Genomic DNA, 25,112 nt, shown 5'->3' with positions numbered 1-25,112 from the left:
TGTCTCGCTGCTCCAGGTGATCTTCTACCTCGCGGTCTGCTTCTCCCTCCGTTGCTCGCTGCCACTCTCCCCTCACGTTTCCCGAGTTGCGGAGAGCGCGGTGTGAGGGGTAAATCCCGCACCTGGCTTTTCCTGCGGCTCAAGCCGAGAGTCTGGCGTCTTTCTGCTGCGCCGCGGCTGCGGCGGTTGGCCGAGCTGCCCCGGAGCCACTGTTCCCGCCTGTGCAGGCTCTGGATGCTCTATAACTCTTCTACTTCTCCGCTGCCACCTCAATTTCCTATACACCTCACTTTTTAGTAAAAGTGTGTATTTTGCTGAGTTTTTTTTGGTCTTTTTCCCCCCTAGGCTGCTTTGGCGTGGTACCTACGTCGCCATCTTAACCGGAAGTCTTCCTAAAACCTACATGTTTATGAGAAATTGGAGAGGAGTTAGCAAAGCCAGAAATTACCAGATTTCATAACTACAAACCTCACTTCATGAGTATCTGATTCACCTTCTAATTTTCAATTTTACCTAATCTCAGATAAAATATTCTCTGATATAGGGCAAATAGAAAATGAAGTTTATCTTTTAACCCTTTCTAACCACTATTACAAAAATAATTTTCTACCATCTTGAAATTTTTCAAAGGTTTTTGAGAAACACACACAAATACTTTGGACATAGTTGATTTTATTTACAGCTTTTTGCTTTTTGTTTTTGTTTTACATTTCACAGCATTATACAATTACATTTCTCATTTTCTGACCTGCAAACAGGTACCTAAAATGGACATCTTTTAAATTATTAAATTAGGTACATCCAAAGTGCAACAATTACATATGACATATCATTTACAAAGTGTAATTTACGAGGACATATCCTAAGAATTTAGGGCTAGCCAGTCAGGAGAAATCTGACCAAATTTAGCAGTGAACTGTTGCCCAAAATAAAACCTATCTAAAATCCCAAACCAAAAGTTTTAAAGTTTGTTATAGGCCATCAGACAAGTGATGACTCAAACCTGTCTTGTCTTGACAGTTTTAATCCTCACTACTGCCCCAACTACCTTTCCTTATTTCCTTTTTTTCCCGTAACAACACTGTTTTTGCACTTGTCACACAGGACTTGCCTGGGTCTTAGTTTGATAGCATTCATTATTAAGTGGGGTCTTCCCTGTACGTCTTTCGCTTGGGTCGCTCCGAGGACGTGGCTGAGGTACTGACTGGTTGTATATGTCCCTGATAAACAAGGGGGGAGGGCAAGGAGCCCCTTCATGGAAGAGGAGGTGGCTTGCAAGTCCACTTTCAACCAGACTCAGCTCTGGACGTGAGACACGACAAGGGTTGTCAGGAAGAGCACCATGCACCTCACGCTTGATTTCTCTTTTCTTGGAATGGATTACTTTGGAGTGGCATGGCTTCCAGCTTAGCCTTGTATTTCCTTTTGGGAAATACCGTCACAGGGATCCCCTGGGGCCCAAACCTTTGGACAGATCCATGAACACCCTGGAGAAGAGCTTGCCCCCGAGCGGAACAACAGGATGAGCGCATCCTCAACGATATGGTCCAGCGAGACCCGCATCTCGGAGCCCGGGAGGAGCAGCGACGCGACGGGCAGCGGCATGGGCGGCGGCAGCGGTGAGGCCGTCTTCTCGGGCTGTGGGTCTGGGGCGCGGCTCGGGCCCCCCACCTGCTTGCCCGCTTCCAGCAGCTCTGGCCCCGCTGCCTCGGGCTGCAGGCGAGCCCCCCGGGTGGCGGCGGCGGCAGGAGCGGCTGCTCGTCGGCCGGCCGAAGTGCGAATGCCTGTTGGCCTCGCTGGCGCTCCCTTCCCCGGGGAACGCCGCGGTCGCCCAGATGTTTCTTCTTAAAAGTGCGTTTGGGCATTTGATTAACTATTTGAAATTTTGAATATAGCCTTTTATTGTATCCATTCTCTTACTATGTGAGAGTTTCACGTTCTGCAACTTATTGCTATGAAGCTAAAAAAATTATATATTAGTTTACTTAATGAATTTTGAAAGTAAATATATCAATTCTTCATAATCTGAAGCCTTGCAAATTAACTCTTGAATGATTATGCTCTGTTAAGTTTACATCTTACCTTGGTATTATTTGAATGTTTTTATCCTGATATACTTCAAATTTTATATTTTTAGAATATTAACGTGTGTGTGTGTGTGTATATATATATATATGCATATATATATATGTATACACACATATATGTACACATACATACATACATACATACACACACACACACACACACATATAGTATAAACTAATTACATTGCATATATATTTGCTTTTGGGAGGCTACACATTAGAGAATGCTATACCACTTGCCTCCTAAAAACATTACTAATTACATTGTTTTGGCACCAAATGAGAAATACCTTAAGAATTCCACACAATGGTCTTTCTGCCCTCACCCCACCCCCACCCCCATGGCGCGCTCTTAAAGCTGGACGGTCGCTATGGAGCTCTCGGCCGAGTACATGGGACCGGGTGGCGAGCCGCGGCAGCTACGGGTGTCCTGTGAGCCGCGGGGGACGCCGACCGCCTGCGGGGCCCGGAGCTTCAACGCCCTGGCTCGGCGGGACGCGCAGGGCGGAGCAGCGGAGCCCGCGGCGACTGCGGACGACACGCTAGACGACCCCGGGCCACGGCGTGCGGACCTGGAAGACTGGCCCCCGCCCGGTGCGAGCCTTGGAAGCACTGCGGATTGCCGCGTTCCCACCTGCTCTGCGGGCCGGTGGAGCCCAGAACAAACCTGCCACCTTGACAGGCCGTCCCGAGACTAGTGTGCTCTGGACCCCAAGGAGATGGCTGCAAAAGGGGGTGTGAGGAGAGTGAGCCATAAGCCACCGGACCCCGATGATGAACTTTTAAGCAGATGAAATGAGTTTTTAGAGGGAGAGGGACAACGTGTGAGTTGATCAGAACTCTCAGGTATGGAAAGAACCCTTCTGACCCAGACCAAGGTATGGTTTTCAGAATGCCGGTTGCCTCAGGTGTTAGATGAACCTCTTCAGCCTACCCTGCCACACCTAAACTGTAAAAGGCTGAGAGTGTTTTCGGGCAGTGATCCCCTTAACCAGGCGAAGAAGAATATGGATTCTGGATGTTTCATACTATTCACACGATTAAGACATGGCAGGTGTCAGATGCAGAGAAGAGACCCACCATTTGGTATTTGCACCCTCAAGATAAACAACCCTTTAGTTATAGTCCCGGAATGCCTGCAGGTTCTTGAGAAGGTGTAGTTACCTTTTCGTTGCTAGGAAAAAGCAGCTGATGGGAGGAACATGTCTTATTTTGGCTTACAGTCCCAAGAGGAAATTTCATGTCAGGGGAATGCATAGCATGAGCAGAGGCTGGACATCACCTCTGCCACAGCAGGAGAATAAGCCAAACCTTAGCAAAGGGGAGATAGCTATAATACCTCAGAAAATACCTCTTCCATCAGGGCTTCACCTCCAAATTACCACCATCTGGACACCCAGCCATCAAAACATCAGTTTATGGAGGATATCGAATTCCAGGCACTATAGGACTATTTGGGATTATTGATAATCCTAGAAGTTGCAGGTCAGATATCTGTCAAGGATCGTGAGAAGTTGTCTGCTTGTGTTCTGAGACTCGTGCATTTATTACAGAAAGTGGTACAGAAAACTACTGAGAGAGAAGTTGTGGATCAGGCCGGATAGACCAAATTGTGTTAGCAGGTTGCAATCAGCTTGTCTGCCAGAGGGTGGCAGCCCTGGGCTTAGAGCAGTTAACTGACCCCGACAAAGGGCAGGAAGAGGCCCTTCTCCAGGCAGGCTGAAGGGGCCTTTGGCGGGGCTTGTGACCAGCAAGGATGCCTGGTCATAAGCAGAGTATGAACTCATGTGCTCCAGTGGTCAATATCCACCAATCTACCTCCTGCTACCAACTCACTCACTGCACTTTTCAGGATAAACCTTTTGTCATGTCTATCAGATGTGTCACTGTCTAGGAAAGATGTTGACCTGCACTAATAATTACTTAAATCCATCCTGTCAATTTTGTTGTTGTCTTTAGCCCATGAACTTGTATAATGTCTGTCGCTCCATCTGTGCAGTGCTCCAAGAGGACAGACAAGGTTCAGTTACCTGTGCTGCCCAGAACTCGCTGAGCTGTCAGCTTGTGTGGCTCAGGTACAGGTTCATCAGTCACACATGACCGTGGTGTCAGAAGTTTTCAGGTGTGCATTGCCTACATTTATGATGAGGACCATGAGCTGTGGTTAACATAGGCTCTGTGTGATTGAAACAAAAGGCACAGTGGAATGCTGAGGTTGATAAGTCTACAGTGGTCATCTTTAGACTTCTGATAAGTGTTAGCAAAGCAACTCGGTTTTGAGTATCATTTTATGGTTATAAGTGTAGACATAAAATAAAGGAATGAAAATTAAAATAAAAAAAGAATTCCACACAATGAATTCAAGGTTATAAATCTATAAAATGAATACAAGAACACAAGAATAAAGGCACAAATGAAATCAAATAGAAATCAAACTGACAATAGGATGTATTCTAAGAGGACATAAATAAGTGTTCAGTGAATTCCAAGGCAGAAGAAACAAAAAAAAAAATCAAGCCGGGCGTGGTGGCGCACGCCTTTAATCCCAGCACTCGGGAGGCAGAGGTAGGAGGATCGCTGTGAGTTCGAGGCCACCCTGAAACTCCATAGTGAATTCCAGGTCAGCCTGGGCTAGAGTAAGACCCTACCTCGAAAAACCAAAAAAAAAAAAAAAAAAAAAAATCAATTAAAAAGAAATTTCAAAACAGGATGTTATAACAGAAGTCTATAAATGATAACATGCCATTGAAATACCAAGCTGAAATGATTCTGGAAATGAAAAATATAATAAGTCAAATAAAAGGCTCAGTGGAAATGCTCTCGAATAGACTGTGTCCTAAAATAGCAGCAGGTAAAGACAAGGAAACAGAATGAATGCTTCAGTCAAAATTAATATGGTCAAAATGCATGAAATAAATAAGTGATATCTGCAACACGACAGAAGGACTAAATTTACAAATTATGGTCATAGAAAGGAAAAAAAACTTTGACTAAAGGTATCAAATTTATTGAAAAAAATTATACAAGAAAAGTTTTCATATCTAGAGGAAAAGATGCTGTCCAGATACAAGAGCATAGAAAAGAAATATGCATGACCCAAAAAGAAACTATCCTGGTCATGTTATAGTAAAAACTGTAAATATACAGAACTAAGAAAAGATACTGAGAGCTCATTGCAGAAACATTCAGTAACATAAAAGCAAGACCACCAGACCTGTGAAACTTCTCCTATCCAACAGGACCAGGGACAAGGTTCAACTGATCCATAACTTGGTAGAGGAGTCAATCTGAATTCGTAAAATTCCATAGAAATTAACATTTTATATTCCTAAAACTTGTTTATTAGGTAAACGTTTAATTTCTTTGTCATTTTGAAATTTAAATCAATGTTTTTCAGTCAGGTAAAACTTTTATTCCTACTTATAGTATTAACTGGCTATGCTTCAAAGACAGGAAGATTTCAAATAAATTAAAGGTGCTGAAAAGACAAGAACAGTCCAAGACCAAAGTAACAAATGGTTAAAAAAAAATCAATAGGGGCTGGAGAGATGGCTTAGCGGTTAAGCGCTTGCCTGTGAAGCCTAAGGACTCCGGTTCGAGGCTCGGTTCCCCAGGTCCCACGTTAGCCAGATGCACAAGGGGGTGCACGCGTCTGGAGTTCGTTTGCAGAGGCTGGAAGCCCTGGCGCGCCCATTCTCTCTCTCTCCCTCTATCTGTCTTTCTCTCTGTGTCTGTTGCTCTCAAATAAATAAATTAAAAATTAAAAAAAATCAATAGCAAAGCAGAAATCAACAAGTTGCAAATAAAAGTAAAAATTAAAAATTGATAAAATGAAGAGCTAGTTCTCTGAGAAATTAAAGAAGATTGATAAACCACTGACTAAATTAATCAAAAGATGAAAAGAATACTCAAATTAACAAATTATAATTGCAAGTGGGACATCACAACTGATATCAATAAAGTTGTAAGAATCACTGGCATATTTCTAAAACTGTATTCTACAAAATGGACAACCTGGAAGGAAGAGATGAATTATTTGACTCATATCACATTCCAGAAGTAAGTACAGAACAGGTAGGCTTCCTAAACAAACCTATTACTTACAAGGAAATTTTAAAAAGTAATTAAGAATCTTCCAACAACAACAAAAATCCAAGCCTTGGTAGAGTACAACCAAACTTTTATTCAACTACTTCTCAAATTATTTCACACAAATGAAAAAGAGGGGATGATCCAAACTCCTTCTCTGATGCCACCATTACTCTGATACTTAAACCAGACAGAGACCCAACAAACATGGAAAATTATACTCATATTACTAATTAAGATAGACGAAAAATTCTCAATAAAATAGAAAACAAATTTAAGTACCCCTCGAAAGCATCATCCACCTTGATCAGGTAGGTTTCATCTCAGGGATATAGGGATGATTCAACATACAGAAGTCAACACATGTAATTTCCTTCCTAAGTAAACTTAAGTACAAGAATGACATGGTTACTTAAGTTGATGTCCCAAAGGACTTTGACAAAATACATGTCTTCATGATCAAAACACTGGAGAGACTAGTAAGGGACCAAATATCAACATAATAAAGGCTATCTAGCCTTGGTGGGTCTTTGAAGGCTTCTAACACCTCTGATCACTCCAACTCATGCCACCAAAGACATCCATATACATAAACCTCCTCATCCGCCGCCTACTTGGACATCCTCCAAGCCTAGTCCCTGAATCCACAAGGCCCATTCACCTCCCCACGACCTTCCAATTTCCTGCCACCAGCATTGGCCTACCAGAAACCCAGACAGGGAGCACAGGAATACCTGGCAACTACTCTTCAGGTGGTAGTGCATCCTCCACAATCTGCTCAGCTGGGCCATAGTGGGATAATGGGCAAGTAGTAATACTATTCCTGAGCCCCACAGGCTCTACTAGGTTGGCAGGCTGAAGAGATTCTGAACCTCCAACCACAGTTACTGTATCAGCCACCAGCACAGAGCTTCTGGCACACTGGCAACCTCCACAACCTGTACATCTCAGGATATAATGCTATCCTACTCCAAGCTGGTTCAAACCAAAAATAATACTCTCATGGAAGATTGTACAAAAGAGCAAATTCTTGCTTCCACCTTGATAAAAAAGACTTTCACTATAGAGATGGACAGACCATAACACAAAAGGAATGCAAAACAATAGAGAGGTCTCCACCAGCATCTGTCATGGAAGTCTCCAGTGAAAACAGAGAGGATAATAAAAACAGAACACCAAAATGAAAACACAATAAGCTGTGTGACCCTGACCAAGAAAATCCCTGAACTGGAAGCAAACTATCAAAATAACAAAACTCACATAAATGAAATGTACACAGATTTCATCATTAGGCTTAACTTAATGGGCAAAACCCAATGAGACCTCCAAATAGAGATAATGAATTGAAGATGAGTCAAGAAATAGCCAAATCTAAACCTGTAATAGACCTCAAGAAAAAAAGAAAGAAAAGGACATGATAATGAAAAACAAAACAGATAACAATCAAATAGAGCTTTCAAAAGCATCTATGGAAGACTTCAATAACAGAGTCAAATATATGGAGGACAGAAACTACAATCTGGAAGCCAAGAGGCATAAAATTGATCAGGAGTCCAAAATCTTTGACACGGTCAAAATATCATGTGAACAAAACAAAATGAAAATGTGGGATACCCTAAAACAACCCAACATCTGGATCATGGATATACCAGAACGAAAGATTTCAGGCCATAGACATAGTGAATATTTTCAACAAAATTGAGGGCAACTTTCCCATCCTCTCAAAAGATAGTCCCTTTTAGATACAGGGAGCTAACAGAACACCAAATAGAGTGGACCAAAGAAGAAACTCTCCAATTCATCATCATTGAAAACCCCAATGATGAAAACAAGGAAAGTGCTAAAGGCAGCAGGAGAGAAACAACTCATTACATACAAAGGCAATCCCATCAGAATTTTTGCTGGAAATCCTTAAAGCCAGTAGAGTTTGGAGTGGAACACTTCAAAACCTAAAAGAAAGAACTATGGATTCAAACACAAGGTAATGTACCCAGTGAAAGTATCCCTCATAAAAGATGGTGAAAATGAAACCTTCCATGGGAAAAAAGCCAGCTCTATGACTATATGAACACAAACAAAAACCTTGAAAGAATGGTTGAAGGAAGACTCAATATAGGAAAGCTGAACAACTAATCTCAAGAGCCTCTAAGAGGAAGAACACAATAACCTAAACTTGAGCAGGCATAAGAATGTATAAAGCCCGGGCTGGAGAGACAGTTTAGCAGTTAAGCGCTTGCCTATGAAGCCTAAGGACCCCGGTTCGAGGCTCGGTTTCCCAGGTCCCACGTTAGCCAGATGCACAAGGGGGCGCACACATCTGGAGTTCGTTTGCAGAGGCTGGAAGCCCTGGTGCGCCCATTCTCTCTCTCCCTCTATCTGTCTTTCTCTCTGTGTCTGTCGCTCTCAAATAAATAAATAAAAAATTTTGCCGGGCGTGGTGGCGCATGCCTTTAATCCCAGCACTCGGGAGGCAGAGGTAGGAGGATCACCATGAGTTCGAGGCCACCCTGAGACTACATAGTGAATTCCAGGTCAGCCTGGGCTAGAGTGAGACCCTACCTTGAAAAACAAACAAACAAAAAAAAAAATTTTAGGGTGGGGGGGGCGTGGCTCCCTCGGGGGCTTCCTCGGGGATGTGGACCCCGGCTCTCACGGTCCCTAGCTCGACCACCTCCTTCCCGCCCACGCTAGTCACTGCCCACTCTACTGGGCTGCTCTTCCCCGAGGGCCCAAGGCCTGGTTCTGGCTCCAGCATGCCGTGGCGGAGTCCTCACGCTAGAACTCTGTCCCTGTGAAGACCCCAGCGGGGACTCCAGCCCTGCCACCATGAACGGGACCCTGATCCCACACACGCCCATTGCCGTGGACTTCTGGAGCCTGTGCCGGCTGGCTCCGCGCGGCTCTTCTTCTTGTCCCACATGCACTCGGACCACACGGTGGGCCTGTCCAGCACGTGGGCGTGGCCCCTCTACTGCTCCCCAATCACCGCCCACCTCCTGCACCGTCACCTACAGGTGATTTTCGATACACGCCATCCATGCTGAAGGAGCCAGCCCTGTCAGTGGGGAAACAGATCCACACTTTATACCTGGACAACACCAATTGCAACCCAGCCCACGTTCTTCCTTCCTGACAGGAAGCTGCACAACAAATTATCCATCTCATCCGAAAGTACCCACAACATCACATAAAGATTGGACTCTACAGCCTGGGAAAGGAATCACTACTGGAGAAACTGGCCCTGGAGTTTCGGACCTGGGTGGTATTGAGTCCTCGGTGTCTGGAGTTGGTACAGCTCCTGGGCCTGGCAGATGTATTCACGGTGGATGAAAGGGCCGGCCGCATCCATGCTGTAGACCATACGGAGATCTGCCATTCTGCCATGCTTCATTGGAACCAGACCCACCCTACCATTGCTATCCTTCCCAGAGCCGGAAGATCCGCAGCCCCCACCCTGACGTCCACATCATCCCTTACTCTGATCATTCCTCCTACCTTGAGCTGTGTGCCTTTGTTGCAGGGCTGAGGCCTTGCCAGGTGGTGCCCATTATCAGTCGACAGCCCTGTGGAAACTACTTCCAGGACAGCTTGAGTCCTAGGCTGCCTGTCCCCCTCATTCCAGACTCTGTGCAGCAATATATGAGAGCTTCTAGGAAGGCGAGCGTGTTCTGGCTGTTAGAAAGGAGGCCAAGGAAGCCAAGGATCCCAGGGGTTGTGTTTGAATCTCCGGAGAAAAGTGCTGATAGAGACACAAAGAAGCACAAGAAAGAAAACTTTTTTCCCTGGCCTGGAGACCTTGAGAAGCTCTCCCTCTGTCCTTGTCCTTTGCAGGCCAAGAAGCAGTTACTCCCAGACTTTGGCTGCAAAGAATGGGATGAGCCAGTCTCTTTCTGTGAGTCTCAGGAGGTAGTGACTACATTGACTTCCCCCTTAGGCTTTTCAGTACAGTTAAAGTCTACAGATGAGGAGTGTATCTCTCCAGAAACCACAGAAGAAATTGGCTTAAAGTCCACTTTGATATCTAGAGATGATGGCTCCCCAGATTTGGGGAACCAAGATGCGCAGGTCAACCAGGATGTCCCCCTATCTCATAGTAGCAAGGCCATTCCTGTTCTAGCTACTGAGTCTGGGGATCTGGCACTCAAATACCTTCTGACTCCAATGAACTTTTTCCAGGCAGGGTTCTCTTCCCGGAGCTTTGATCTACAAGTAGAACAATTCCATAAACTCTTACTGAAGCACAAACCAGAAAGTGCAACCTGACAGTCATGTTGGATCCAGCATTACATTTTGAAGGCAGTGGCTAGTGGCCAGCGGCAAGAGTTTTACACCTTATATATGTTTACAGAAGTCTCACAATCACCTTGACCAGAGCTTGTTCATTGGAGTCCTAGTGCCTGTCAAAAATCTTTAGTTCTATAGTTAACTCTGTTTAAGAAACACACTTCGCCAGGCATGGTGGTGCATGCCTTTAATCCCAGCACTCGTGAGTTTGAGGCTACCCTGAGACTACATCGTGAATTCCAGGTCAGCCTGGGCTAGAGTGAGACCCTTCCTCAAAAAAAATGAAAAAAAGAAACACACTCCATCACTGCATTATAAACTCCTCGGAGTGCACATTAAAAGGTTCAGGTTCGCGCTTGCTTCTGCAGCACACATATTAAGATCGGAACAATGTGGAGATTAGCATGGCCCCTGTGCAAGGATGACACACGAATTTGTGAAGCATTCCAGATTTTTCATAAGAAAGGCCAAGGTTCTTCCCATTGTTACTCTGTGTGTTGTATGCCATGTCCCACATCCCCTTATTTCTCTCCCCCACATCCTCGGGGAGTTGTTTTCAGTTTTCAAACTGGTGCTGGAGGACAAAGTGATGTCCCAATCTTGAATGTCACTGACTTGCTGTGACCCTATCCAAGTGACTGCCCGTTTCAGCCTCTGGGTGGGAACAGGAAATGATGAAGCAGCCTTGGAACAGTGTTGGAAAAATCCCACCTTCTGCCTCACTGAGCAACTGGGGGGCAGTTGGTATCACTGGGAGCCCATTTTGAACAAAGCCATGTGGGGGGGGGTTGGGCACCTCTCACCAAGGCAGTATCTAAACGGATTCTGAACATTAAGGCTTGGAGTGTGACAAGGCTACTGGTTGCTTGAAGGCATTGACTCTTTGGTTAAAATAAAGCTATAAAAGATCAAGTGTGCTGCCAGATACTCCTCTGATTGTTCACATAGCTGGGATATTTTTGCTTCCTCCTCCCCCTTGGTTTGAGTTAGCAAGGCAGAGCACACCGCCTGTTTGTTTTAGTATCCAGGGAAGTGACCAAGAAACCGGCTGGAAGGAGTGGGGGTAAGAAGTTCTGCCCAGGCCTGCTCATAACCTGACAGAATGCCAAAGCAGTAAGCAGGACAGCTGATTCCATGGTCCTAGAAAATGTGCTGTAGAGGGCACAGGCGTGTGGACCTGGGCATGTGGCTCAAACTGCTTCAGTCTGGAGCCCTGAGCCTTAGCAATGAAGGGGAGAAAATTGCTACTTGGTGAGGAAGAAATGAAGAGTTTTTGGAAAGCAAAATAAAGCTTTACTCTTGGACAAAAAAAAAAAAAAAAAAAAAAAAAAAAAAAAAAAAAAAAAAAAATTAAAAAAAAAGAATGTATAAAGCCCAGAAAAGCACCACAAAAACCATAAAGCCTCCAATATCGTAAAGATTAAATGGAACCTCACAAATATAATCTTAAGTATTACTGGTCCTACCTCACCCATGAAAAGACACAGGTTAACAGGGTGGGTCAGAAAAGTGAACTCTTCTATGTGCTGTCTTTAAGAAACATACCTTCCCACTAAGAACAGACATATGCTCAGGGTGAAAGGATGAAACATGATTTTTCCAAGGAAATGGACGTAAAAAACAAGCAGGCATGGTTACATTAATATCTGAAAACAATGGACTTCAAACCAAAATAATTGAAAGGGACAATAAGGCCCAGGTGAATTGACAGCAGAATTGTTAAGATGAGCAAGAGTTTTGCTCCCATGGATCCTGACAACCTAGGCCAGGATGATGCAGACAGACACTGAGGATATTCAAAATGTACCCCCGCCCCCCCCCAAAAAAAAAAAGAAAGAAAAGAAAAGAAAAAAACCAGAATTAAGCTAGGCATGGTGGCGCATGTCTTTAATCCCAGCACTTGAGAGGCAGAGGTAGCAGGATTGCCATAAATTCAAGGCCACCCTGAGACTCCATAGTCAGCCTGGGCTAGAGTGAGACCCTACCTCAAAAAAACAAAACAACAACAACAAAAACCCAGAATCTTCTGAGAGCTCAATATTAAAGTTAAGAGAAAAGACAAAGGGTATGCTTTTTCCGAAGGACTTTAACTCTAACTTTTTTTTTTTTCTCCACACAGAACCATCAATAAAAAAGAGAGATCATGGAACAGAGGACTGTGTATTGTGATTCCTGGCTCAGAGTCAGAAATTTCCACATATTAAGTGGCTATTTGAGACCTGCCCATAAGGTAGAAAGTTTCAGGTCATGTAAGGCTGGTGGTATCACCATACCCAATTTTAAGCTATATTACAAGGCCATAGTAACAAAAACAGCATGGTATTGGCACAAAGTCAGACATGTAGATCATTGGAACAGAATAGAGGACCCAGATGTTAAACCATGCAGCTACAGCCATCTGATTTTTGATAAAAATGCCAAAAATATTCATTGGAGAAAAGACAGCCTCTTCAACAATTGATGCTGGGAAAACTGGATATGTACATATGTAGAGAGATGAAAGTTGATCTTTGTCTTTCTCCATGTATAAGAATAAAATACAAGTGGATCTGGGACCTTAGAAGCAGACCTGAAACTCTGAAATTATTAAAGGAAAAGGTAAGGGAAACCCTTTAACATATTGGCATAGGTAATGACTTTCTGAATACAACCCTATGTGCTCAGAAAATGAAACCAGTAATCAACCACTGAGATCTCATGAAATTACAAAGCTTTTGTAAAGCAGAGGACACTGTGAATAGAGCAAAGGGACAACCCACAGAATGGGAGAAAATCTTTGCCAGCTATACATCTGATAAGGGATTAATATTCAGAATATACAAAGAACACAAAAAACAGAAAATAATAAATCAAACAACCCACTTAAAAAATGGGCTATGGAATTAAATAGAGTTCTCATCAGAAGAAATACAGATGGCATATAAACATTTAAAAAACTGTTCTACATTCTTAGCCATCAGGGAAATGCAAATTTAAACCGCCTTGAGATTCCATTTCTCTTCTGTCAGAATGGTTGCCATCAAATGACAATGAATGTTGGTGAGGATGCAGTAAAAGGGGAACCCTTGTACACTTTTGGTGGGAATGTAATCTGCTACAGCCCCAGTGGAAATCAGTATGGAGGTTCTTGAGACAGCTAAAAATAGATTTGCCATATGATCAAGCTATAGTAGTCCTAGGTATATAATCTAATGACCCTTCTCTTCACTTTGGAGATACTTGAACAACCATATTTATTGCTGCTCTATTCATAATAGCTAGGAAATTAAACCAGCCTAGATGTCCATCCACAGATGAATGGATAGTAAAGATGTGGTACATTTACAAAATGGAGTGATGAAAAATGAAACTATGAAATTTTCAGGGAAATGGGTGGATCTGGAAAGGATTATGCTAAGTGAAGTAACCTAGGCCCAGAAAGCCAAACATCACATGTTGTCTCTCATATGTGGATCGTAGCCAAAAATTTACAGACTTTTGTCTGAGCTGGAACCCAAAATCAGTAGCAGAGGCCTATAAGCTAGAAAAAGGCTATAAGGGAGAAAGAGAGAGAAGGGCTTTAGGTGATGATATTGTATATATGTAAGTAGAAGAACAGATTATAGGGAGGGGAAAGGCCTAAGATAGGTCAGGGAAGAGATTGTATATAAGAAGGGTTGGGGGGGGTCAATCAAAATCCAAGATATTCTGAATAAGACATATGAAAATCTACTTTCTTGAATCATAGCACATCCAGAAGCCATAGATTGTTACTAAAAAATTTTCAGTGCCAGGGATGGGATACCTTTCAGTGAGTTGTTGGCCAGGGACGTTCCTGTTGCCTCCAAAACATTTAGGCTATTGCCAAGGCCTTTGGTTTCCCATAAGAAAGAGATGGTAAGACCTTATTGCTAAAGATTTCATATGCCTGAGTTGCAAAGTCACTGAGAAATCAAGCTAGTGCTGAGCAGAAAACCTTCTCCCTGTAGACCAGCCAACTGAAAGCTAGAAAAATCTGCACTGTATGTAGCCTTATGGGAGGCAGAAGTCATCAGCAGCGAAAACTGTGGACATTGGAAGCTTCATGTTTGGCCAGAGAGGCCAAATGACTGAACCAGTGCAATAGTGGCATGTCTGCTCTGGGGAAAACCAACTGCCTTCTAATTGGACTGAACGCCTGCTCTATGGGAGGGAATACATGCCTGGTACTGAAAACCTAATCAAAAGTTTATGGTTGGGGAAGTCATGAGCCTTAGGAGTATAAAGCCTGATCTTATCTGGATAAATGAATACATTACTTTCATCAATTGCCCTGAAAGCACTACACATAATGTTTATATTCATATGTTAATGCTAACCTCACTTCTGGTTAGAGAAGCTTCTCATTTCAGATGGCGATGACCACCGGGATGACCGAAAAGGCAACAGTGCTGAGAAGAAGGGATGGAGGAGTGTCCAGCACTGAAACATCTCACACCCTCCAAAGCTCAGGGTCCATTGTGGAAGAGGTGGCAGAACGAATGTAAGAGCCAAAGGAAGGGTACCACTCCTTACATACAACTGTGTGGACAGAAATTGGCTTCAAAATTCAAGACCTCATGGTTCCTAACAATGCTTACATTAACCCTCATAATAGAAGAAAAAGATGATGACATCAAATTAAAAGAGGGACTAATGGAGAGAGGGAGGGAATATGACAGAGCAGAATTATGAAGGAGTAACAGGGGGAGGGGAAGGAAATGCCATGGTTTGTTGTCTGTTAGTATAGAAGTTGTCAATCATTAATATATTAACATTAACATATATTAATATAAATAAAATAATAAATTATATGTATGTATGTGCATATATATGTGTATATATATATATGTATATATATATGTATGTATATATACATATATATATATATACACACACATTTTTTTTAAAAGGTCACCCTTAGAGTACTTAGTGGATTCCTGAATGAGAGCAAGACCTTACCTCAAAACAAAACAAACAAAAAAATTAAAAATTGATGGTTGATCTTAATGCAAGGCCTGAAATTTTGAGCTTGAGGAAAATTTAGAAATGATCCTTTAATGCAATTTCATAGACAATAATAGTCTAGAAAAGGTTTCAGTACCTCAAGTAATGAGAGCAATGACTGACAAATGAGAATGTATGGAGTTAAATAGCCTCTGGTCAGAAAGAAAACTCAGTGGCGAAAATAGGCATCCTCAGAAGGAAGAGAATATTTGACATCAATTTAGTGGAAAAGAATATTAACATTCTGAACATTGAAAAGTTGATCAGCAACCCTCCAAACACATCATTCAGTTAATAAATGTTCAAATGAATTGAGCTGACCAATATGAAAATCAGAAAAAAAAAAGTGTCCAAAATGCCTGAAAACATATTCAAAACTTTTTCCACTAGGGAAGTGCAAATAAAAAACTACATAAAATCTTTCCCACTGAGCAGATTGCATATCAAAGCAGAGTACTTGTTTACCCCCATTGCCTGTGTACACTCTTGCGCCCATGAGTACATCTTGCGTGGCTTTCTGATTTTCTAGTTTTCAGGTTCCATTGATTATTTGCCCTGCTGGTTATTCTTCCCTACCCCATCCAGCAGCTTGTATAGCAATTTCCTGCACTTATGAAAACAAGCAGTGAGGAAGTTGGCTTCTTTCTCAGTTCTAACCTGATTTTTTTTTTTTTTTTGGTAGGGTCTCACTCTAGCCCAGGCAGACCAGGAATTCACTATGTAGTCTTAAAGTGGTCTTGATCTCACAATGATCCTCTTACCTCTGCCTCCCAAGTGCTGGGATTAAAGACATGCACTGCCACACCTGGATAATTTTTTGATGTTCAATGGGCACAGATGATGTTCTTTAGCAATAGGCCCCCACTATTTAGATTTGGTGGTAATGGCATGCATTATGTTGGATATCTCGTGGCCCTTCCTGACCAGCAGCTCATTGTGAGGGCAGAGTATCCCAGCACTAGCATTCAGATTCACGAGAAACAGGCTTTGGTTTTAGAGTGAAGCTTTGTCCACTCATACATGGTGCTTCTGCTCAAACTATTCCCTCCTCTCTTATTAGAAAAAAAAGTTTTACCTTTTAATTACATAACCAAGATAACGAAATCTATGGTACTGATTCATTGCATCATTGGTATCATATCTCTTCCCTACCTTCACTAAATCCAGTCTCTCCCCAATGCCTTCCACCCCTGTAATCTAAACTTTCACTTCCTGTCAAATATCCCCTTTTCACAACTCCTTGCCTTGCCTCACTCAAAACTTCATTATAGCTTCGTTACCAATACTACTGATGCTTTCTACAACTTATAAACAAATTAAAATGTTCCATTTTAGGATATGAATAAGACAGACAGCATGTAGGGTTTGTTTTTCTGTGTTTGTGGTATGCAACCTGCCTTCATATGAGTTTTTCAAAGTACATATATTTTCATGTAAGTTTCTTTTTTAAAAAAAATATTTATTTACTTATCTGGATAGAGATAGATAGTAGATAGATGATAGATAAATAGAATGTGTGTACCAGGAACTCTTGCCACAACAAACAAACTCCAGATACATGCACATCTAGTTTTACCTGAATACTACAGAATCAATCCCAGTCTGTCAGGCTATGCAACCAAGTGTCTTTCACCTCGGAGTCATCTCTCAGCCTCTCCTGAAAATTTTATTACTTCATTTTTAATTCCTTCTGAGTAGAATTCCAATGTGTATTTGTATTACATCTTCATTATTCATTCATCAGTGGATTCAGCTTTGCACTGATTCCATTTCCTAGCAATTGTGAATAGAGAAACCACCAAGTGAATCCTAACTTCAGTTTATGCCCAAATTTTCAATAGATCAACTGGACTTTTTAAAGAAAATTTGGCTCATGAATATGTGGTTCATTTATACAATGGAATTATATTCAGTGGTAAAGAAAAATGAAATTAGGAAATTTGCAGGGAAATAGATGGACCTGGAAAGGATTATATTTAGTGACATAACCCAGGCCCCAAAAGCCAAGTGCCACTTGTTCTTTCTCATATATGGATCCTAGCTACAAATGTTTGGACTTGTATGTATATTGAAATAAAACTCAGTAGCAGAGGCCAGTAAACTAGAACGGGGCTATAAGGGAGGGAGGAGAGGAGAGGAATTAAGGGGATGGTATTGTATATATGTAAGTAGAAGAACAGATTACTGTGGGTGGAAAGGCCTAAGTGAAGTTATGAGAAGAGATTGAATACAAAAAGTGTAGAGGAGAGTTAATCAAAATCTAAGAGTGTATGAATAAGTCATATTGAAACCTTTTTATGGTGCACCCAGAAGCCATAGATGGTTACAAGAAAATTTTCAGTGCTAGCAATAGGATACTTCCAGTGAGTTAACCAGGGAGGTCCCTGATGCCCCCCAAACATTACAGGCCACTGATGAGTCTCTTTTTATATTCCTTCCAGAAATATATGGTAAGACCCTTTTGCTGAAGACTCTACATGTTTGGGCTACAAGGTCACTGAGAAATCTTGCTGGAGCTGATCTGAAAGCTTCATTCCTCTGGAGCAGCTGACAGAGTGCTAGAAAAAACCTACACTGCATGCAGCTCCATGGGAGAGAGAAATCAGAGGAGATAAACAACAGTAGACACTGCAAGCTTTAAGTTGGACCAGTCAGGTAAAATGAGTCAATAGATGCAAGAGTGGCATGTATGTTGTGTGGTTTGCTTCAGGTTGTCCCCATAAACTTAGGTATTCTGAATGCTAGTCTCTCCAACTGATGGCAACTGTAAATTAATGCCTCCTGGCAGCAGTGTGCTGTTGGGGTAAGGCTTATGAGTATTACAGCCAGTTTCCTCTTGACAACAAGAAAATCAGACCTCAAACTGAAATCATACATCAAAAGACATGAACATGATGATAATAATACAACAGAAAACAAAAATCAAACAGCTTATAAAATCTCTCTAGAACTCATCATTAACAAAGTTATTCATGTAGAAGATAAAAACTCTCATCTGGAAGATAAGATAGAAGAAATTTATGAGGAAGCCAAAAACTTGGGTAACTTCAAAAAATCAAGTGAACAGAATATGAGGGAACTGTGGGATATCCTAAAAAGACCAAGTATCCAGATCATGGGGACACCAGAAGGAAAGGAAATCCATGCCAAAGGCATAGAGGATATATTCCACAAAAGTATTGAAGAAAATGTGTCAATCTCTCAAAAGAGAGGCTCATGCAGATATAAGTAGCCCAGAGAACACCAAACAGACAGGACTAAAGAAGAAACTCTCCAAGGTACATTATAGTTAAAGCTCTTAACAATGAAAATGACAAGACAGTGTTTAATTGTGCTAGAGAGACACAACTCACTACATACAAAGGCAATGACATCAGAATTGCCTCAAATTAACACATTCACAATATGGAACAGTAAATGATACAGAGCATTGTGAAAGGTGAAAATGCAAATGACCAATACACATCTATAAAGATATTTAACAACTTTTGTATCAAGGAAATGCAAACTAATAGAACTTTGAGGTTCTATCTCAATCCATTCATAATCAAACAAGCAAATGACTATAAATGCTGGTGAGGGAGCAGGGGTGTGGAGCAGAAGAATCCTCATGGCAGAAGAACAAAGTTGCATAACCACTATGGAAACCAGCATGAGGGTTTGCCAAAAATCTAAAACTAGGCTCAGTGGTTAGAGAGTGCATGGCAATGCTGGCTGGACCCCTTTCAGACCAGATTCAAATCTTCAGTACCCACATAAAGCCAGATGCACAAAGCAGGGCACAGATCTGGAGTGTGTTTGCAATAGCAAGAGGCGCTGCCATTCTTTCTTTCACACACTTTCTCCTCTCTCTCACCTTGCAAATAAATAAACTAAAATATTTTTAAAAATCTAAAAGTAGATGTATGATTTTATTTACAAATACCATTCCTGGGCATATACCCTGAAGACTCTCTTCTTTAGAGATACTTGCTCAGCTATGTTTATATCTGTTGTATTTGTAATACCTAGTAAATGTCATTAGCCCAAAAGTCAGCCAATTGATGAATAGATAATGAAGATATGGTACATATACATGAGGGGATTCTACTCAATGATAAGGAAGAACAAAATAATGACATTTGCATAAAAATGAATGGATTTGGAAATAATCATATAAAGTGAGGTTACACAGGTTCAAGAATACAAATGCTCATGTTCTCTAATATACAGCTGACAACCTGGAACAGTTTGATGTGTTTGTAAGTTAGAGTATGCATCAGTATTAAAAAGGAAAATAGAGTGAGGTTGAAGAGAGGGAAAGCAGAGAGGGATGACAGGAAGGAACTTAAAAGGCAAGTGGAGGGAAAATACAGTGGGTGGAAGGATATTGACTGGCAAGTGAGATAAGGGAGTTTGAGGGTGACATACTCAAAACTAATGATGGTCTGAATGAGTACTATAGAAACCTTTCTCTTGGTCAGCTAATAAAGATGTGACTCTGAATGAGAGAGGGTTCATTCTTTGGGAAGAAGCACCTGTAGAGGAGGAGAAAGCTTTATTCTAATGGCACAGGCTCTTGTGACCCCAAGTCCCAAAATGAGACCACCACAGTAAGCTATTTGCTGGTCACGAAGGCCCATGAGGCCACTAAAACAATTCTGTACTCTACAGAGGAGAAGATACCTTCATTCTAAAGCCATACGCACTTGGTGAGCCCTAGTGCAGAACTAGTTACCCCATAGTGGTCTGTTCATTGGACTGGGAGGCACCTGAGGCCTCAAAACACTACTGGTCATTTCCAAAACACTTAGTTAACACACAGGTCAAAATGATAAGACCCTATTGCTGAAGACCCCACAAACTGTGGTTTCAGGACCCTGAGACATCAAACTGGAACTGATATGAAAGCTAGTTACATGCTGGTTAGCCCTCATAATGCTGGAAAGAGTGATACAGGCTGCTAGGGGATGATGGTCACCAACAGCCCAACAGCATGAACAAGCAGGAAGTCCAGGATACAGGATCAAGCAGCCAGGCAGGAAGTGCACTCCAGTGTAATAATGCACACAGGCTATGGGGCTAGCCAACTGCTCTCTGACTGGACTTGAGATTCATATCTGGTACCGAGAACCAAGTCTATCTATGGTTTATAAAGAGGGATGCTCCCAGTGTTCATTGGAATAAAAGGATACAGTATGCCCATCAAAATATCTTTTAAATATGTATGCTTATACCCATTAATCCATGCTGCTCTCACTGCTGATTAGAGAATTGGCTTACACAGATGGTAGACAATATCTGGGAGACCCATGGACCATCATTAGGACAAGAAAATGAAAACAAGTGCATATTAGACAAGACATCTGTACCACAACAGCCAGGGCCAAGCAAACATTACATAGGAAGTTGTCAGATTGTATATCACTGTTGGTCTGAGAAGCTCCTCCTGTGAGATGATGGCAAACACCAGAGTTTCAAAACTCATCAAAGTATAAAATCATCAGGTGCTCTAAACTTACAGCCAGACCCTCAAGACTTAGGAAACATTGTGGAAGAGGAATGGAAAGATGGTAAGAGCCACAGGGTGGGAGGAGTACCCTTAGGCACTGCTGTCCTCACAAACGTTGGTGCATTCAGCACCACACAGTGAATACGCAGCTTCACCTTGATGGGTCCTTGGTATAATTGCGTGAAGGAGATTGAACATAAGAGTATATAACCAGAGGAAGAAGTGATCAATATGGACTGTGCTCATACAGTAACATTATCAACTTAAAAACGGCAAAAAGAAGGGCTGGAGAGATGGTTCAGCAGTTAAAGTAATTGCCTGTGAAACCTGGGTTCAATTGTCCAGTACCCACACAAAACCACATGCACAAAGAGGTGCATGAAACTGGAGTTCATTTACAATGGTTAGACACCCTGGGGTGGCCCTACTCTCTATCTGTGTGTGTGCCTGTTTGCAAATAAATAAACAGACAAATAGTGAACAAATACTTTTTAAATGAAAAAAGCACGTATCTTATGCAAGCTCATAGCAGGGGGATATCTGTCAGGAGTGGATTGGAGGGTAGGGCGTAGGTGGGGATGCACAAGTTCACAGCTCTGGTGCTCCTCATAAAGCAGTGTCTCTACTCACTGCACCAGGAGGATCCATCACAGAGGAGGCTCACAGTTCTGGATCATTCTGGCACTGGATCCATCCACAGAGGAGGTGCCAGGGCTCTTGGTCTTCTGAACACTGGATCTGTCCATGGAGGAGGCACAGAAGTTCTGGGTCTTCCCTGCCCTGGATCCATCCATGGAGACAGCTCAGCTGCTACAGGTTGTTCCAGTGTGTATCTTTCCATAGTGGAGTCACACTGGCTCAGGGTCTTTCCAGGTTGTAGAGAATGAAGCACCAGCCATGCAGGACTGGCACTCATGGACTGAGACATGAGCAGTATTACCATCATCTCTCTCTTTCTGTCTTTCATTCTGAAATAAACAAAAATTTTAAAATATCAAAGAATAAAATGTATCTGATTTGAAATTCTAAGTCTCAATAAACACATTTTTGTTTTCTCAATCATTTTAGCATGCTGAAATTCTATCCAAACAGAAAACTAAAACTTTATTTGTAATATGGCCATACCAAACTTGTAGTTAAAAAATTAAATTTACTTATTGCATTTATTTATTTGAAAAACAAAGGCAGATAGAGACAATGGGTATACTTAGCAGAATCCTATCAGGGGGGTGTGGAGTGGAGGCTCCCTCTAGCAAGAGTCTCATCTTTGAACCTTATGCTTTAGGGACCTTCAAATGAAGTGCTACTGGACTTTTTGTATCTTTTTTCCCAAATTAATTAATTTACAAACAGAGAGTGGTGAAATAAAAATGAGAGAATGATGATGAGAGAGGGAATTGATGTGTCAGGACAAGCTGCTACTGCAAACAAATTTCAGATGCATAAGAAACTTTTTTCATCAGTCTTTTCCTGGGGATGGGAGAATCAAACCCAGACTGTTAGCCTTAATAATCAAGTGCCTTTAACTACTGAGCCATCACTTCATCTCCTGGTGATTGAATCTTCATGCAAATTTTCAGCTAAACTAGAGTCCACCTGGCTGTTAGTTTGGGTGCCACAGTAACTCTTGATCTATTAAACTAAAAAGACTCTTTCCTCTAAAATGACACTTGTCATTTACTCCTTTGCCAAATTTCTTAGGTGTGGGTTCCTGGATCCTCCAGGGCCAGCAGCACTTTCCCTGAAGGTGTCCAGGCAACTATGATGAGTGTGAAAATCAATCACTTTTTGGAAACAGTCTCTGTGAACAGCTCAGTTTAATCAATAGGGAAATGGGTTTATAAGCAACCGAAGGTCCTAAGGATGTACAAGGATGCTTGCTGATGCCTAATCACCGTATGGGACCATACATTCCAGCACTTAAGCAATGGTAGGATACATGGGGATGGGCTGTGCAGAGGTTTCTGGGTGATACCATATAAGGAGTTTCCTAGGCAACTGGCCAAAGGTCACAGGGCAAAGCCTAAGTTCAGGTGTCCCAGGCTTGGACAGGGAGTGGCCTCCTGTAGCCTGGGGGTCCTCAGCCTTGTCTGGAAGCTCAGGCCCGGCTACTAAAGGCACCAGCCTGTGCCTGGCAGTGGCCAACAACTACCCCTTTGTTTTTATAATGGGGCAGGGTCATCCTGAGTGAGTTCTTCATAATTTACTATAGGTCCAGATAGAGCTAGGTGATGCATGAGGACCTGATTAGTAGCAACCTTAGCTATAGAGAAGAGGGATGAAAATGTCTCTTGTTTGACACAGATGGAATTTGTAGAACATTTTTGTGACTGATAGAGATATACCTGTTAAACAAGCAAGACTGGAGAACAAAAAGTGGGAGAGGAAATATTTATGCAAGGGTTGGTTACCCCTTCCCACCATATGAGAGCAGACATCTTGACACAAGTAGTCCTGTTTATGGAAATATTGAACAGGCATTCAGTTCTGGTTGGCTAAGAGCTGGACAGGCAGAGAGGCATAACTTGACTAGAATAAATGAGGGCAAGGCCTGTCCTTTGCAGAGCCAGCACATAGGGAAAAACAGTTCTTTGGAACTGGGCAAGAGATAAGGAAAAACCTTTTACTTGATTTTACCTTCAGAGGTCTAGTCACCCTAACTGTACCCCTCTTTATTTCACCATCTCATAAGAAGACACTCCAACTACTGTAAGGGGCAAGGAACAAAGATGTAAGATTACAACTTCCTGATGACTGGGGCATGAAGTTGTAGCAGCTAGAGAGTGTCTCCCAGACAGAGGAAGTATTTTAACAGACCCCAGAAGTGATGCAGTGTAGGAAGAATTAGAACTACTAGAGATGGGGAAAAAAATGACTTAAGGTCTTGTTTGTTTACCCTCTTGGAAAGCTCTTGTTTTATTATTTAATAGGACATTCATATACCTATGTTTTTTTGTTTTTGTTTTTTTTTTTTTTTTTGGTTATCCATTTCTCTCTGAGTGTTTAAGACCAAGCCGATAGCCAAAATATAATTAAGGATTGAGTTTGGAGGTCACTAATGGCTCTCTGTGGTAGGTTGAATAGAATAGGTGGCCCCCAATATATTCAGTTGTTTATTTGTAGTTTGCATCTGCTGGCTACATTGCTGGAAGCAATGTCACTGGGGGGGATCTTAAGTTGTGGTGGTTGGTTTCCGATTTCAATCTAAAGATATGCAAAGTGTGGCTAGCTGGAGTTCCTGCTGCCAAAAGACTCCTGACTCAGTGTGGTTTTTCTCCTTAACCCCTTGGGAGGAACCAGCAGACCTGGACCTTCCACAGCACTACCTGCTGGGGAGGAGCCTAGCATCTGGAGCCTAACGTGTGGCTCTTGGAGTCTCAATATAATAAAGGCTATTTATGACAAGCCTACACCCAACATATTACAAAATGGTGAAAAACTAGAAACTTTTCCACTAAATTCAGGAACAACACAAGGGTGTCCACTGTCCCCACTTTTACTGAATATACTACTGGAAGTCAAGTCTTAGCCATAGCAATAAAGCAAGAGATGCACATAAAAGGGATACAAATTGGAAAGGAAGAGATCAAGTTATCATTATCTCCAGATGACATGATTCTATATATAAAGGACACTAAAGACTGTGCCAGCAAACTGTTAGAGCTGATAAGCACCTACAGCCATGTAGCAGGATAAAAATAAATACACAGAAATCAGTAGCCTTCATATATGCTAACAACAAACACATAGAGTATGAAATCAGAGAATCACTCCCATTCACAATTGCATCAAAGAAAATAAAGTACCTTGCAATAAACCTAACCAAGGAAGTAAAGGATCGCTACAATGAAAACTATAAAACACTCAAGCGAGAAATTGCAGAAGACACTAGGAAATGGAAAAACATCCCTTGTTGCTGGATTGGAAGAATCAATATTGTGAAAATGGCAATCTTACCAAAAGCAATCTACACATTTAATGCAATATCCATCAAAATTCCAATGACATTCTCCATGGAAATAGAAAAAACAATCCAAAAATTAATGTGGAATCACAAAAAACCTTGAATATCTAAAATAATACTGAGCAACAAAAATAAGGCAGGAGGTATCACCATACCTGATTTTAACCTATACTAACAGAGCCATAGTAACAAA

At 41.9% G+C, this 25,112-nt stretch overlaps 1 protein-coding gene, 1 non-coding gene and 1 pseudogene across 2 annotated transcripts in view; 2 read left to right on the top strand and 1 right to left on the bottom strand.

Annotated features, from left to right (window-relative positions):
• The first annotated feature begins 9,002 nt into the window (after positions 1-9,002).
• LOC123457308 lies at positions 9,003-10,525 on the top strand (annotated as a pseudogene).
• Positions 10,526-10,812: 287 nt separating this feature from the next.
• LOC123457316 lies at positions 10,813-10,916 on the top strand. The gene has a single exon (XR_006634993.1). It is a non-coding gene; the product is annotated as a U6 spliceosomal RNA (small nuclear RNA).
• A 10,562-nt stretch (positions 10,917-21,478) lies between these two features.
• Positions 21,479-25,112, bottom strand: part of LOC123457310 (zinc finger protein 809-like) — a 93,478-nt gene continuing 89,844 nt past the window's right edge. The window contains exon 5 of the transcript XR_006634981.1: positions 21,479-21,923. The gene's annotated coding sequence lies outside the window, so the exon portion shown is untranslated. The remainder of the gene's footprint in view (positions 21,924-25,112) is intronic.

This window comes from Jaculus jaculus, unplaced genomic scaffold, assembly GCF_020740685.1.
Source record: "Jaculus jaculus isolate mJacJac1 unplaced genomic scaffold, mJacJac1.mat.Y.cur mat_scaffold_35_1_3033546_arrow_ctg1, whole genome shotgun sequence".
NCBI classification, from domain to species: domain Eukaryota; kingdom Metazoa; phylum Chordata; class Mammalia; order Rodentia; family Dipodidae; genus Jaculus; species Jaculus jaculus.
This window is presented reverse-complemented; position numbering and strand designations above follow the sequence as displayed.